This window comes from Saccopteryx bilineata, chromosome 1 (genome assembly GCF_036850765.1).
Source record: "Saccopteryx bilineata isolate mSacBil1 chromosome 1, mSacBil1_pri_phased_curated, whole genome shotgun sequence".
In the NCBI taxonomy this organism is placed as follows: Eukaryota; Metazoa; Chordata; class Mammalia; order Chiroptera; family Emballonuridae; genus Saccopteryx; species Saccopteryx bilineata.
The window spans coordinates 245,727,211-245,743,907 of NC_089490.1; the positions used below are offsets into that span (position 1 = coordinate 245,727,211).

The following is a 16,697-nucleotide window of genomic DNA, read 5'->3' on the forward strand; positions in this document are numbered from 1 at the left end:
AATAAAATTATTTAAAAAAAAAAATAGAGTACAGTATCCTAAGAAAGATATGTTATCTGAGAAAAGAGAATCCTAGTGATCACTGGAAACTTTGTGAGCCATAAAATAGATATAAAAATTCTAAATAAAGGATTAGCAAACTAAATCCAGCAATGTATTAAAGTACAAAATCTCAAAGATATAAACAGCTGATTGTTCACCGCAGCATTATTCACAGTGGCCAAGACATGAAGACAACTGAAGAGTCCCTCAATGGATGACTGGATAAAGAGTGGTGCATGTATACAAAGAAATACTACTCAGCTATAAAAAAGATGAAATACTGCCATTTGTGACAACATGGATGAACTCTGAGAATATCATGCTAAGTGATATAAGTCAGATAGAAAAAGTCAAGAACCATATAATTTCACTCATATGTGGGACATAAAACTGAAAGTAACAAATGAATAAACAAGACAAAGACTCACAGACATAGATATCAATATGGTGGTTACCAGAGGGAGTAGTGAAAGATAAAGGGAGGTCAAATGCATGGTGACTAAAGGAGACTTGACTTTGGGTGGTGGGCATACAATACAATATACAGATGATGCATCATCACAATTGTGCACTTGAGATGTTCTAACCATCAGTGGGCTCCTGCTGAATGCAAACACATGAGTAACCTAAACATGGAGCAGAAGAACAGCCCAGCTGAGCCCAGCTGTCCCACCCACCAAATCATGAGAAATAATAAATTGCAATTTTAAGCAAAAAAAACAAACCCAAAAAACTTACACTTGAAACCTATATAATTTTATTACCTAATGTCATCCCAATAAATTTAATAAAAATACATTTTTAAATGTGATTTAAACAATAAACTATAAAATCCACATGACCACGTACAGTACACCTCAGAAAAAAATTATGAAAGGTTTCATATCTAACAGATGATGGGGTGAGGGGAGTATCTGACAATAATAGTATAATTTAACAGCCATTTCTGATTATTTATAGTTATTCCCTAAATGTTCTTTAAAAAGAGTATATATACATCAAAGAAATTTAATCTCTTGGTGCTATACCCACTTAGATTTAATATTACTTCTAGAAGCAGTAGGTGATTTCAAGCCTATCTCTAAATAATATTTCTAAATTTATTATACACACAACATGAAAAACTTCAGAAAAATGCTATGTTCTGGCTTCTTTTTCTGGAAAATTAACTTGTTCCTTCATAATAATCTTTTACCCACAATCTTCTAACAGATGAAGCAAGAGTCAATTCCGTAGGACCTAAGAGCAGTAATGCATTTCCTCCAGTATCGCCCACCTGTCCGACCTTGGCCCCGCCCTGCCCACCCAGCTGCGCTTTTCCACAAGTCACACCTTGGTTCAGGAAGGCCCCAGTGCACACACACATACACAACTTCTGTTCCCCCTCTTCACCTGTTCAAAGGCACTCTCTCTCAACTCTAAAACCAATTTAAAATCCCGTTCTTCATAAATACCGCTTAACTGACGGCACAGTAATACATTTCATAGTAACACTTTGTTTGCAAAAGTATTTTAAATATAATTATTTAACAGACAACTATTTTCACAAAAAGTTAACTCGGTACTTATAAAAGCCCTACAAGACTGGCGTTACTTGATCTTGTTTACTGATGAGGCCAGAGGCGGAAAGCAGCTGCACTGCTATCCTGAGGCAGGTGTTCATCCTGCCGAACCCAGTACTTGAAGCTAGCTCTCTAACCACAAGGCCAACATGCTCTCCAGCAATCCCAATGCCATCTCTGGTTTAACATTTCTCTAACTCCTCCATGAATTTTTCTTCTCTTTACTAATGAGTTCAGAGACCAAGGGGTGGATTCAGTCATATTCTTTCTCGACACACTCCACAACATGGCGAGGCACAGAGATGGTGCTAGTGTCACAGATTCTACCCACCTCCTTTATCCTACCTTCTCCAAGGGAAGTCTTGGGAGGCATCAGAGAGAAGCATGGAAGACATGACTAGAGGGGCAGGAGCTAGCATGCTGATCATACATTTAAAAAAAGGAAAGAAGAAATAATAATAACTCTACCTAAGACAACAGTAGCCAACACTTTAACCCTTATTTTTTCCATCTTATCATTCCAGGTATGGAAATTATAAGAAATCCCAAGACCAGGGGATTGAGAATATGGGTAATAAGAAACAAGAGATCAGAGAGCTAGGTAACCTAGTTGTTAAAACCCTGGGATGTCTGAGGTTTCAGGAATCTTGGACATAATAAAGGTCCAGTGGCCCTGGCCGGTTGGCTCAGTGGTAGAGCGTCGGCCTGGCGTGCACGAGTCCTGGGTTCGATTCCCAGCCAGGCACACAGGAGAAGCGCCCATCTGCTTCTCCACCCCTCCCCCTCTCCTTCTTCTCTGTCTCTTTCGTCCCCTCCCGCAGCCAAGGCTCCATTGGAGCAAAGTTGGCCCGGGCACTGGGGACGGCTCTGTGGCCTCTGTCTCAGGCGCTAGAATGGCCCTGGTTGCAACAGAGCAATGCCCTAGATGGGCAGAGCATCGCCCCCTGGTGGGCATGCCAGGTGGATCCCGGTCGGGCGCATGCGGGAGTCTGTCTGACTGCCTCCCGTTTCCAACTTCGGAAAAATACAAAAAAAAAAAGGTCCAGTTAGTGACCAGCTTAGGCTTTGAGGGACAGTCCCCATCACAGCTAGTTCTCAGCTCCGCTGTGCTGCACACGCAACCTCAGACAACACATAAACACCTGTGCCTGGGGCCCCAATGAAGCCGTATAGAAACAAGCTGTGGTGTGCCAATGCCACTCTACTTGGCCCAACCGATGTTCAGTTTGTCACATCTATCAAATATCCATCTTATTTTCAGTCCTACTTTCTGTCTAACTCAGCCAGGAGCAGTTATCAGCCCATGAAGGGCATTTAAGGCAATGACATACTTGGAGGCACTAGTGGTGAGGACCAGGGCCGCTCCTTCAAGGCAAAAGGCAATCCTGCACAAAGAACTGCCCTGCCCTAATGCCAGCGGCACTCTTGCTGAGAAACAGGACAGCTTACCCTTCCCCACCCCACAAAGCTGCTCAGGTACCAGCGCTGCTTACGTTACCCCAAAGTACAAAATAAGCTAACACGTTCAAGCTGACACTGACCATCACTAGTTCTAACTGCCCTTTCATTAGGCAGATGCATCGTGCACTCACGTGCCAACATGCACATGTGCAAACTCAGTCACGCAGATTTCAGGAAAGAAGAAAAATGTCCTCTCCCCTGGGCTGCACTGCCGTCGTTTGAGCACGGAGCACTCCTGACTGCAGAGGCGTGGCTAGGTGAAACCTGCTCTGCTGCCCACCAGGCACACTGCGGTTAGACACTTTCCGCTGGCTGAGCAGCAAAACGGCGGGCACAAACTTCTCCACTGTCAGCGTGTTGAGTTCCCTCTCCTCCCTCCCTTCTCTTTGCTTTACTTCTCCTGGCCTACAAATAAAGGGTCACACCAGCTAGGCTCTCCATCTTTGGATCGTAGGAAACTTGGCACCTAATGAATAAATGGTCTCTCATAAATTCTATAGCATATATCTTAATTCAACTTCAGTTTGAAAAAACTGAGCAGACACAGCCCTACTGCAGCTGTTGGATAGGAAGCATTAAAAGATAAAAATTTGGTTTAAAGTCACTATGGTTAATAAGTGACCAAAGTCTGATTCAACCAGTTTAAAGACAACCTGGACAGTATCCAATTAAACTAGCACAGGAAGGAAACAAAATGAACAGCTCCAGGGGTGGCACAGGGCAGATCAGACAATATCCTGCACTGAGGTAAGGAACAGCTGGTGATCAAGCCAAGAAAGGTAGATAGCACACTCATTACCAGAAAGAAAGTCAAAGTGTTTAGCTACCTTGCTCCCAATCAGATTTCTTTTTATAGCTTTAAGTTTATAGCTTTTAGCTTATTCTTTTTTTTTTTTTTTTTGACAGAGACAGAGTCAAAGAGAGGGACAGACAGGAACAGACAGGAAGAGAGATGAGAAGCATCAATTCTTCATTGAGTACCTTAGTTTTTCATTGATTGCTTTCTCATATGTGCCTTGATGGGAGGGGGCTACAACAAATTACAACAGAGTGAGTGACCTCTTGCTCAAGCTAGTGACCTTGGGCTTCAAGCCTGCAACCTTTGGGCTCAAGCTAGCAACCATGGGGTAATGTCTATGATCCCACGCTCAAGCCAGTGATCTCGGGGTTTCGAACCTGGGTCCTCCACATCCCAGTTCAATGCTCTATCCACTGCACCACCGCCTGGTCAGGCAGCTTATTTATTTCATAAATATTTATTGAGCAACTACTCTGGGCCAGGTAGGAGTCTAAGAACTGAGGATGCAGCATTCAACAAGACATAAACAGACCTGGGGGGATGGGAGGAGGTGGAAGAGGGTAAAGGGGAGATCAATGGAAGCGGAAGCAAACCAGACTCAGGGAGGTGAGCATACAATACAGTACACAGATGATGTATTACAGAATTGTGCACCTACAACTATATAATTTCATTAATCAGTGTCACCTCAATACATTCAATAATTTTAAAAAGATATAAACAGATATTACTCTTCTAGATCTTACATTTCAAAACATTTGCATGTGGAAAGAAGACAGAAAAAAAGCAACAGAAATAGAAGGTAAAACGTGGTAAGTGCCATGACAACAAATGGGGTGATGTGCCAGAGTGACCAGCGGCTCCTCAGAACATGGTCAGGAAGGGTCTCTAGGAAGACATCTGAGCTGAGACCCGAACGTTAAAAACGCCTCAGCCAACTGAAGGGCTGGAGAGAGTTCGTTCCAAAGAGCAGGAGAGCCCAAGGCAGAACTGGACACCCACGTTCTGAGGAAGGAAGGAAAGCCAGCATGGCCTAGCAGGGAGAGGGCAGGGAGAGGCGGAAGACGGGGCCACGGCCATGGTCACGACCACAGCCACACAGGGACTAGAAGGCCTCTATTACGAGGGTGGATTTAACTGCGTGTGATGGGAGATCCGTACCATTTTTATGTTACAGAGACACCAACCGATCTCCATTCTGAAAAGATCAGTCAGGCCCAGGAGGAGTGTGCCCGGGAGGGTATGACAATGAGCACAGGAGAGCCGTTAGGAGGCTGACCAAGTAACCTAGTAACAACACCAGATGACAACACTGAAAACGGGGGAAGAGAGAGATTCAGCCTATGCTTAAAAAACAAAGTCACTCGGCCTGGACCGGACACAGGAGTGAATAAAGGAAAGGGACCCAGGATGGTGTCCTACTCGGGGTCACCCGGGAAGCAGTCTGGGGCTTCAGCTCACTCTGTGGAGCAGGGCCCCAGGGAAGCAGGAGTGAGGGAAAGAGAAGCAAGGCAGGAAGAGGGAGAATGAGCACCAGGTGCATGTTAAGCTACAACAGCTTCAGAAACCACCAATGATCGCTAATCTTGAACCACTTGTTCAGAGACTGCATGAGACCTGCATCTTGGAAGCAGCCCGGCAGGGGGAGGGGAGAAAGACTCTATCTGCAGGCTTCCTCCTGGACCCTGTTCCCCTCAAGGCTTCCCATCCTTCCCACTCCTGCTGTGACCCAGTGCCTCTGGACCTTAGGACCTTCTACAGGTCCACCTGGCCAGGGTTGAGCGGGGCGGTCTTCCAGCGTCAGTTACTACCTTGCGTGGGGCTCTGGTCTGTGGAGACAGCAGCAGCTGCCAGGACTTTATGGTCTCAAAGGCAGGGAGCCGGAGGTGACTGGGGGACATGAGCTCTGGCTGGCACATAAACCAGCAGACTTGACTCCTGGTGCATGGGCTTAAGTCACTGTGTGGAGGGTGGGGCCGATCACTGACAGGGAAGACCAGAGAGGAGCAGGTGTTTGGAAGGAAACTAAGGGCTCTGTTCAGACATGTTAGGTCTGACACTAGCCAGCCCTCCAGGGGGGCACAGAGCAAGCGTGGAGACCCGGACCGGGTCTGGGGCAGGTAGGAAGACAGAGTCACAGGCGCGCCGTAGACAGTCAGTGGCCCAGAGATGGCGCCGAGAGCAAGAGACCACGGATGTTTTGGAAGGAAGAGGCGGTACGTGGGAAGGGCAGGTGCTTTCTAAATGCGGTAGCCCACGACATCCGGAAAATGAGCAGAAGAAAGGTCAAGCAAAGAAGATGATGGAGGAGTGGACGCTTAAAGAAAGGGAAGCACAAGAGGGCTGAGGCTTGGGGAGCAGTGCGTTCAAGAAAGGAGCGGTCGGCAGGGCAGACAGTCTCTGAGAGCAGACACACGACGAGACCTGACAACGGGGAGGTCATACAATCTTTGTAAGAGGGGGTCGTGGGTTAGTGGTCACAGAAACCTGGAATAGCCTGAGAGGATGATGTATCAGGAGACGGAGGTGCTGAGACAGGACGTGCCACGGCTGGGCTCCTGACCCTGCACAGGGTGACAAGTCCTCCCTGCGGTCCTCATGCCCGCGTTTGCCCCTCAGCTGTCCAGTGCTCATCACAGGTACTGTCGTAGAATTACTGTGCAGGAACTGCCTACAGATAAGCGATTTCTCTAGGTACTGGAAATTCCATTTTTGGAACACATAAGCTCATCATTACCCTTGGGTCTCATTTATTTATTTTTTTAACTCTTGAACTTTGCCTTTCACAAATTATACTTTGATGTTATGTCATAGGCCAGCATCAAGGAGAAAACGAAGTAAAGTTAATGAATATTTTAGATTCTTATCTATTAAAAATTGATTGTTTTACCTCTGACATAAAAAAGGGCCTACCAAATCGTTTATTAATAGCTTATTTTAAGCTCTTGAAAAAAAGAAGAGATAGAGTCTGTGGTAGAGAAAGGCAGAGGAATGGGTGGACATGTGAGGTTAAGGGAAATGTTTCAATGGATACCATCAGGGTATGCCTGTGTGCCAGTGAGAAAGGGACAAACGAGGAGGAGCAGATGACATCAAAAAGAAGATGACTGTCACTAAACACATCCAAGCTGGCACTCAAGAGAATGTGTCACATGGCCAAATCACCCACAGTTCACTTTGATAGTTATACTTTTCTAGATAGAGAAAAATTCATGGTAAATTCTAATTATATTCCTGCTTCACACACACACACACACACACACACACACACACAGACACACACACGCTGATTTTCTTCAAAGAAAAAAAGAGACCACTTAGCTACATGATCAGATAGCACCATCTAGCGGTTGAAACCTTTAAAGTCAACATATCAAAGTTGGGACCCAAATTCTAACTACCAAGAAGGTATAGCCCACTTAGTAGTAATTCTAAAGAAAAATATCTAAACAAAACAACTTACAGAAACCTTTAATACTACATGAAATGTATCAATCACATAAAATCCTAAGATACAATATCTAAAGTACATGCACTGAGTGCTTACCAGGTGCTAGGTGGCATGCTAAGCTTATACATAGACTTGCTCTTTAATCCTCCAAGTCTATAGATAAAATTCCCCATTTTGCACCTGACAAAACTGGAAAGTAACACTTAAAAAGCTGGTATGCTGCCCAAGTTTACACAGATAGAAATGATAAAGCTAGGATCTTAACAGAGGTCCATGACTTCAAAATCCATACTCAAATATTCAACTCACAATACTGTCTCTTATAAAGCACCCAAATTATTTACAGATTGAGTAGAAGAGTAATCCAGTTTTTGGTTGCAAAAAATCATGAATACTATAAGACAGAACTTCAGAATTTAAAAACCGTTCCACTGCAAACCAAATTTCCTACGAGTGGTTATAGTTAGTTTCTAATGAAGTCAATAGGACAGCAGGAGACTGATGTTGACGAACTGTACCTCCTTTAAAGGAAGGAGGACAGGCCCTGGCCGGTTGGCTCAGTGGTAGAGCGTCGGTCTGGCGTGCAGGAGTCCCGGGTTCGATTCCCAGCCAGGACACACAGGAAAAGCGCCCATCTGCTTCTCCACCCCTCCCCCTTTCCTTCATCTCTGTCTCTCTCTTTCCCTCCCGCAGCCAAGGCTCCATTGGAGCAAAGATGGCCCGGGCGCTGGGGATGGCTCCTTGGCTTCTGCCCCAGGCGCTGGAGTGGCTCTGGTCCTGACAGAGCGACGCCCCGAGGGGCAGAGCATCGCCCCCTTGTGGGCAGAGCGTCCGGGTGGATCCCGGTCGGGCGCATGCGGGAGTCTGTCTGACTGTCTCTCTCCGTTTCCAGCTTCAGAAAAATACAAAAAAAAAAAAAGGAAGGAGGACATGAACCACTTGGGTCATTCAACACGGAATGTGATCAGACAATTCTCCACATGCTAAATAAAACCAAATGAGAAAATACTGAGGGTTAAAAAAAAGAAAACCACAAGAGGCAAAAGAATGTATCCCAGGAAACAGCAGCGGCTCCCTCCTCTTTATCAGCCTTCCTTTCTGCCTCCTTCTCTAAGCAATTCCTCCAGAAGCATCCCTACATCTCTACCATTCTAAGGACTATTGCGCATTCCAACCTCAAAGCTGTTCCATACCTTGTTGCACTTAATCCTTACCATTACCTTACAACAACAACAAAAAAGCCCCCAAAATGTTACGTGATTGTTAAATATCCTCTGAAATACCAAGTAGAGGAGATGAGATTCAAACTCAAAATCTGTGGATAGATGCAACTGCAAAAATCCCCAGCCACCTTCCAGATTAAGACTAGGACTCTGTCACTGTTCCCAGGGCAGAGGACAAACTGAAGAAGGTTAACAGGGTAATAAAATCACTGAGAACCCCAAATCTGCAATATCCACAGTGAGAGTTTTATTGAAATCTAAATTATTCCATGTATCAATTAACTTGTGAAATATCAGCAAATACAGAAGAAAAATACATCCTGAATATTTATAGAGAAATAGGAAACAAATACAGAATTATTTAACACTTCAAGTTTGGTTTTTTAAATCAAATGTCTGAAAATATAATTTTCTCTCTCTCTCTCCTCTCTATAATGAATAAATAAAATCTTAAAAAAAAAGAGAGAGAGAAAGAAAAAGCCTGACTGTGGTGGCGCAGTGGATAAAGCGTCAACCCGGAAACGCTGAGGTTGCCGGTTTAAAACCCTGGGCTTTCCTAGTCAAGGCACATATGGGAGTTGATGCTTCCTGCTCCTTCCCCTCTTCTTTCTCTCTCTCTATCTCTCTCTCTCCTCTCTATAATGAATAAATAAAATCTTTAAAAAAAGTGAAAATATAATTTATATACCAACATATATATCTGCATATTTTAAGCCTACTCATTGATGGGTTTTGGCAAACGTATATACATCTATGTAAATACCACAACCATCACAATAAAGAAAATTTTACTGACCCAAAAAGTTCCTTGTGCCCTTTCTCATGCACCCACCCCAATTCCTGGCCCCACACAACCACTGATGTTCTTGTCACTATAGATTAGATTTCTCATTAAAGAGACTGTACAGATAACATCATACTTGATACACTCTTTCTGTGAGCATGATTTCTGGATGCATCAATTATTCCTTCCAAGTGCTCATTAGGATATCACTGAATGGATATACCACCATTTAATTCACCTACTGATGAATATTTTGGTTCTTTCCAGTTCATGGCTACTGTGAACCAAGTTCCTAAAAACATTGTTAGGCCAGTCTTCATGTGGATATAAGTTTTCATTTTTCCTGAGTAAATATCCAGGCTTAGAACTACTAGCCCTAGCCGGATAGTTCAGTTGGTTAGAGCATCCTTCCAAAGCACAGAGGTTGCTGGTTTGACCCCCAGTCAAGGCACATGCATGAACAGATCGATACTCCTATCTCTCTCTCTCTCTAAAATCAATCAGTAAACTTAAAAAATAAATACATAAATGTTAGATTGTATGATGAGGTGTCTAACTTTATAAGAAACAGCCAGATGGCTTTCCAAAGTAGTAACACTATTTTATATTTTCATAAGGAATGTATGAAATTTTAGTTGCTCCATATCCTCGCTTGACATTGTCAATCTTTTCGATTTTAGCATTCTAGTGGTTATATAGTAGTATGTTGTGGCTTTGATTTTAAATTCCCTGACTAATCATGCTGAGTAGCTTTTCATGTGCTCATTGGTTATTTACATACCTTCTTTATAAAATAGCTTCAGTTCGAACAGCTTGTCCATTTTTTTAATTGGAGAATGTCTTACTGAGTTGTGGGAGTTCTTTATATACTCTAAGAATAAGGCCAATGGCAGATACGTATTATAAATCTTTTCTTCCAATCTGCGGCCTGAAGTTTCATTTTCTTAATTATGCCTTTTGATAACCTCAAGTTTTGTTTGGGGAAAACTAATGACTTTACAAAACTTACTTTGATCCATGAACATGGTGTGTGTGTGTGTGTGTGTGTGTATACATATATATATATATATACACACACTATATATATATTTTATATATAACTCATTTTAGGTCTTCTTAAATTTTTCTTAGCAATGGTAGTTTAAAAATTTTTTAATTTTAAATTATTTCATTTTATTCCCATTGTTGACTTATGAGCCTACTATTATTATTTTTTAGTGGTTGGTTAGGGTTAAGTTTCAAATAATATGATACCACTTCACATATAAGGTAAGAGCATAACAGTAATATAATTCCATGCTTCCACCTGCTTTTTTACTATTGTTGTCATACATTTACTTCCATACATTATAAACCTCCAATATGTTGCTACAGATTTTAAAAATCAATTATCATTTTAAAAAATCTTAAAACCTTAAAAACAGCCTGACCAGGTGGTGGCACAGTGGATAGAGCATCAGACTGGGACGCGGAGGACCCAGGTTCGAGACCCTGAGGTCGCCAGCTTGAGCATGGGCTCATCTGGTTTGAGCAAAAGCTCACCAGCTTGGACCCAAAGTTGCTGGCTCGAGCAAGGGGTTACTCGCTCTGCTGAAGGCCCACGGTCAAGGCACATATGAGAAAGCAATCAATGAACAACTAAGGTGTCACAAGGCGCAACGAAAAACTGATGATTGATGCTTCTCATCTCTCTCCGTACCTGTCTATCTCTCTCTGTCTCTGTAAATAAATAAATAAATAAAATTGATGTTTCTCTCTTTAAAAAAAAAAAAAAAAAAACCTTAAAAACATTAGTCTTCATATTTATCCACATGTTTACAATTTCCAGCACTCTTCACTCTTCTGGGTTTTTTTGTTGTTGTTTTTTATTTATTTTTAATTTTTTAATTTTTTTACAGAGACAGAGAGTGAGTCAGAGAGAGGGATAGATAGGGACAGACAGACAGGAATGGAGAGAGATGAGAAGCATCAATCATTAGTTTTTCATTGCGCATTGCAACACCTTAGCTGTTCATTGATTGCTTTCTCATATGTGCCTTGACCGTGGGCCTTCAGTAGACTGAGTAACCCCTTGCTGGAGCCAGCGACCTTGGGTTCAAGCTGGTGGGATTTTTGCTCAAACCAGATGAGCCCACGCTCAAGCTGATGACCTCGGGGTCTTGAACCTGGGTCCTCTGCATCCCAGTCCAACGCTCTATCCACTGCGCCACCGCCTGGTCAGGCCACTCTTCTGTTTTAATACAAATTTCCATCTGGTATAATTTTCTTCCACTTGAAGAACTTCTTTTAACTTTTCTAATGAGTTATCACAGCTTACTTTGTCTGATAGTTATTTTGCCTTGTTTCTGAAAGATTTGTGTGGTAGATATAACTCAAAGTTGATCGTTTTATTTTCTTTCAGAACTTGAAAGATGTCATTCCGTTGTCTCAAGTAGACCTCAACCTCAGCTGCTACACTTGGAAATCAAAAGAGGTACTTCCAGGAGGGACTTGTTTCCCATGAGCTGTTCCCTGCACTGCCTGAGAGAGCAGAGATGCTATGACAGGCTGTCGTACGGGCACTTCTCTGATGGGTGGCTCTGACTCAGACTACCCACGCTCTTGCCCAGCAGCCTGAGACTTAACCCAATCTTCGCTCTCTCCTCCACTCAGGATCAAACACTGTAGACTGATGGCTCTCCCAGATTACCCAGTTCTTTTACCATCTTCTCATAGAAAAGATTCTGGCTATAGAGGTGTTTCTACTAATAAAATCTTTGCATAGCATTCAATCTGGTCTTGGCATCTGTTTCTTGAAGGACTGAACATAGCTGTTAATTCCATTTGGTGTATTTTTTTTTAATTTCAGATAGTCCATTTTCCAGCCCTAGATATTCCATTGGTTTATAGCATTCATTTCACTCTTGCTTAGGTCCGTGTTACCTTTTAAATATTTGAACATAGTTATTACCATTTTAACCTCTTTGTCAACTACTTCTATCATCTATGTCATTTCCCAGTCTTCTTTTACTGACTGATTATTCTCCCGTATATGGGCCAAAATTTTCTCCTCCTTGGCATATCCGGTAATTTTTTACTGATGCTGGATACTGTAAATAATATGCTCTTGACTTCTGTAATCTTTGGCTCTGTTCTGACATGCTACCAATTTGAACCCTCCAAAATCTGTTTTTAAGCTCTGCTAGGACAAGCCTACAGTAGCCTTCACTCCAGGATATTGTAGTCATTCTAATAAGGTACAGAAGACTCTATCCGAACTCCAGGTAATGTCCCTGGTGACCTCCAAAGAGTCTTCCCTATAGGTGGTTGAAGCTAAGACATCTATCTCTTTGGTCTATATGAACTCTGGAATAGCCTGGCTTACAACTTTCCAGTCATTTTATTCCAACAGTTTGTGGAACTTTCCTCTCAGCTGAGTACTCAAGAGAACCTCACACAGACTTCTAGAGCTCTTTCTCTGAGCAGCTTCCTCTTTTCTGATACACTAATCCATAACTTCCAGCTGCCTTAGCTTCTCCTAAACCCAAACTGCATCGTCTCAACTCAGCAACCGCTATGGTGGGCTGGCTCTCCCTGTCACACGCGTACAGCCTGGACTGCCTTCAGGTAGAAAGTAAGGGAGATCACAGGGACACCTTATCTGTGTCCCTACCCTCAAAAGATCAGAGTCCTATGTTGACAATTATACAATGTTTGAAAACAGTGTTTCAAACCTGTGGTGGCACAGTGGATAAAGCGCCAACCTGGAACACTGAGGTCGCTGGTTCAAAACCCTGGGCTTCCGGTGAAGGCACATACAGGAAGCTACTACTACAGCTGATGCTTTCAGCTTCTTATCCACCCTCTGTGCCTCTAAAAATCAATCAATAAAATCTTAAAAAAAAAACAACTCCAATTTGCAGTAGTTTGTGGCTGTCCAGGTCAAGTTCTTGATATTGTCTACTGGCTGCAAGCTGAAGTCTACACCTAATTTTTAAAGTATTTTTGTATTCCTCCTTGGATTTCAGCCTCACAAGAACCCCATGAAGCAAACAGTATTGCCAATGAGAAAATACACCACCAATAAAGAATGCAGAATAATTGAGATTAGTAGCTAATATTTATTAAGTGTCTACTATGTGGCAGGCACCACAGTAAGTGCTTTACATATGTAAGTTCATTTCATCATCACAAATTATATGGTAGGTTTTTACTTTGCTGAGAGAGAGAAAATCATTGATTTGTTGCTCCACTTATTTACGCATTAATTGGTTGCTTCTTGTATGTGCCCAGACCGGAGATCGAACCCACAACCCTGGTGTATTAGGATGATGCTCTATCCCACTGAGGTATCCAGCCAGGATGGCATTTTTTGCAGAAGAAGAAACCTAAACACAGAGAGACTGAAAAATTACAATGCTAGTAAACATACAGCTGGGACGAGGAATAAGCCTATCTAGCTTTAAGGCCCAAGCCCTTAAGCCACTATACTATGAAGCCTGTTCTTATTTTCTTATTGTGTAAGTCTTCTGCACACAAAACAACTTGGAGGGTGAGGGGGAATGTATGGATGATGGGGAAAGGAGTGAGACCTAGAAAAGAACAATTGTTCTCAAGCGCCACATTCTCATGCAGCAGGAGGAGAGGACATTTCTAGTCTCAAAGGCCCTTTGTGGCTGGGATATAAAATGAAATATATTCTCAGAATACTTCTATAGATACAACACAATGAATGAGAGTTAATTCACAAAAACCTATTTAACTCGCCCTGGCCGGTTGGCTCAGTGGTAGAGCATCGGCCTAGCGTGCAGGAGCCCCAGGTTCAATTCCTGGCCAGGGCACACAGGAGAAGCGCCCATCTGCTTCTCCACCCCTCCCCTTCTCCTTCCTCTCTGTCACTCTCTTCCCCTCCCGCAGCCAAGGCTCCATTGGAGCAAAGTTGGCCCGGGCGCTGAGGATGGCTCTGTGGCCTCTGCCTCAGGCGCTAGAATGGCTCTGGTTGCAACAGAGCAATGCCCTAGATGGGCAGAGCATCGCCCCCTGGTGGGCATGCCAGGGTGGATCCCAGTCGGGCGCATGTGGGAGTATGACTGCCTCCCCGTTTCCAACCTCAGAAAAATACAAAAAAATAAAATAAAATAAAATAAAAAACCTATTTAACCATAATCTAGCTAATAGCAGCTTTATAAATATTCAATAAATATGTATTCAGAGCCTAATAAATGTCAGAGATTGTTCTAAGAGCTGAAGACACAATACAAAAGTCGGACAAAACCCTGAAGCTTGTATTTCTACAGAAGATAAATAAATAACGTATAAATAAAAAAATTAATAAATGAATAAGGTAACTTCAAAGAGGAATAAATGCCAAGAGAAAATGCAAAAGGCTGCTGTGATGGAGGGAACACGGGGTGCGACTTCAGACTGGGTGGTCAGAGGAGGCTTACTGAGGACGTGACACGTGGGAAGAACAAAGAGACATCAGAAAACAGGAAACAAAAGCTTTTCCTACAGGAAGTTATAAAATAAAGTTGTATGAGAACTGTATTCAGACACACAAGGAAGGACTCTGCCCACATCTTTGAATGTGCCAGAGGGCGGAGGCCACCATGCAACGACTCCAAGATGACCGTGGCCCCTTCACAGCGGAAGAGTCCAGGGACGAGGAGCAGCTCTGAGCAGCTCCAGAGACAAAGTGGATGTGCTTTCCCATGGAACTCCAACCAAAAACAAAAAATCGTCAAGGGTGTCTTACTGGAGAGAGTGAGTCATCCAGCAAAGATGAATTTGAAACAGAAATGGAAGCTGAATTAAACCCCGCAATATGGAGGGACAAATTTTCCCACAATGGAGGAAAGATTATCCTCCCTGGAAACAGGGTCTTTCTCAGGAAATGGGAAAGTTGGAACAGCTCTGACAAACTACTATGATGATATGTATTTTGATTCTGATTCTGAGGATGAAGACAAAGTAGCACAGGTGACAAGAAAAAGAAAGGACACAGGATTCCAATAAATGATGAGTTATTCTACGATCCTGAAAAAGATAACAGCGGTCAGACCTGGGTTGGTGCACAAAGAAGAGGCTACCATGTGTGGAAGACAGAGGCCATGTCCACAAGAGCCTGTTCCAAACAGTGGTGCCGCCTTGAATTGCCCTGACTGCATGACCACACCATGTCTTGACGATCAAAGGTGTGGATCATATAAAACTTAATATAGAGCAATGTTTGTGATGAGTTATTCTGTCAACAAAAAAAGGGTTCTAAGATACAAAACCAAAAAAAACAGGAAGAAAAGCGAGAGCATAGGAAGATGAAGGCTCCCTGGCCTGCAGTGGCGCAATGGATAAAGCATAAACCTGGAACACTGAGGCCACCAGTTCAAAGCCCTGGGCTTGCCCAGTCAAGGCACACACAACAAGCAATCAATGAATAACTAAAGTAAAGCAACTATGAGTTGATACTTCTCACTCCCTCCCCCTCGGTAAAATCAATTAATGAAATATTTAAAAAATTTTAAAAGATGAGGTCTAACCACAAAGATGCTGCTGAGACAGAAGAGGAAGAAATGTGTCAGCCAGTTCTATGCCCCGAGTGTCCACTGAAGTGGCAGTCTACAAGGAAGAAGTCTTTCACTTTTTAAAATGTTTTAGCAAGCCATTCCTAAACAGCTAGGCTGCATTTAATTAATTGCCCAATACTTATAGAAGGCAACAATGGATAGTTATTTTCCTCCTGCCTATGCAGACCATGTGACATTTTGAGTGGGGGTCTGAGGAAGCAGAGTTTCATTCTTTTTGGAAGAGAATGGTTACCCAACTTCATCCCTCCCCCTTCTTCAAATAAATCTCCCCCAGGTCTGCTGGGACTGACTATTCATTCTCCTTTTGATGGAATTTGGAAACTTGGAGCATTTGATTTATTAAACCTCTCTTTAGAATTGAAATGTTCTGGATTTTTAAGATAAAAAAATAAAAATAAATACTAATGAGTGAATAAATAAATAATAAATAAATAAATAAATAAATAAATAGCAAGGAAGGCCAGTGTGGTTTAAACGTAGTGAAAATGAGTAAGGTTTAAGATAAAGTTGATTTGTAAGGCTAAAACCCAGTTTTATTTCTTTACTATAATTTCACTATTTCTGCTTATATTATTTTCTATTTATATTATTTTCAATAAAGTTTAATATTCTCTTAGGTATTTTACACTAGTATTTCTATTTATTTCTGGCAGAGAGTCTCCAAACCACTCATTCACATGAGATGCCCTCACCTTCTGTTGGGTTCTTCCTAGAGCTGCGTATACTCTGCTCTAAAATGCTGAGGGGCAAAACCGCTCACTGATCTCGCAGTGCTCTTCATTCAAAATAAAGCATCTAATGCACCTGACTCA

At 42.6% G+C, this 16,697-nt stretch overlaps 1 protein-coding gene and 1 pseudogene across 1 annotated transcript in view; one reads left to right on the forward strand and one right to left on the reverse strand.

Annotated features, from left to right (window-relative positions):
- Positions 1-16,697, reverse strand: part of TTC33 (tetratricopeptide repeat domain 33) — a 44,321-nt gene that overhangs the window by 20,019 nt on the left and 7,605 nt on the right. The gene's annotated exons all lie outside the window — the stretch shown is intronic.
- On the forward strand, positions 14,911-15,969 carry LOC136320351 (E2F-associated phosphoprotein-like; annotated as a pseudogene).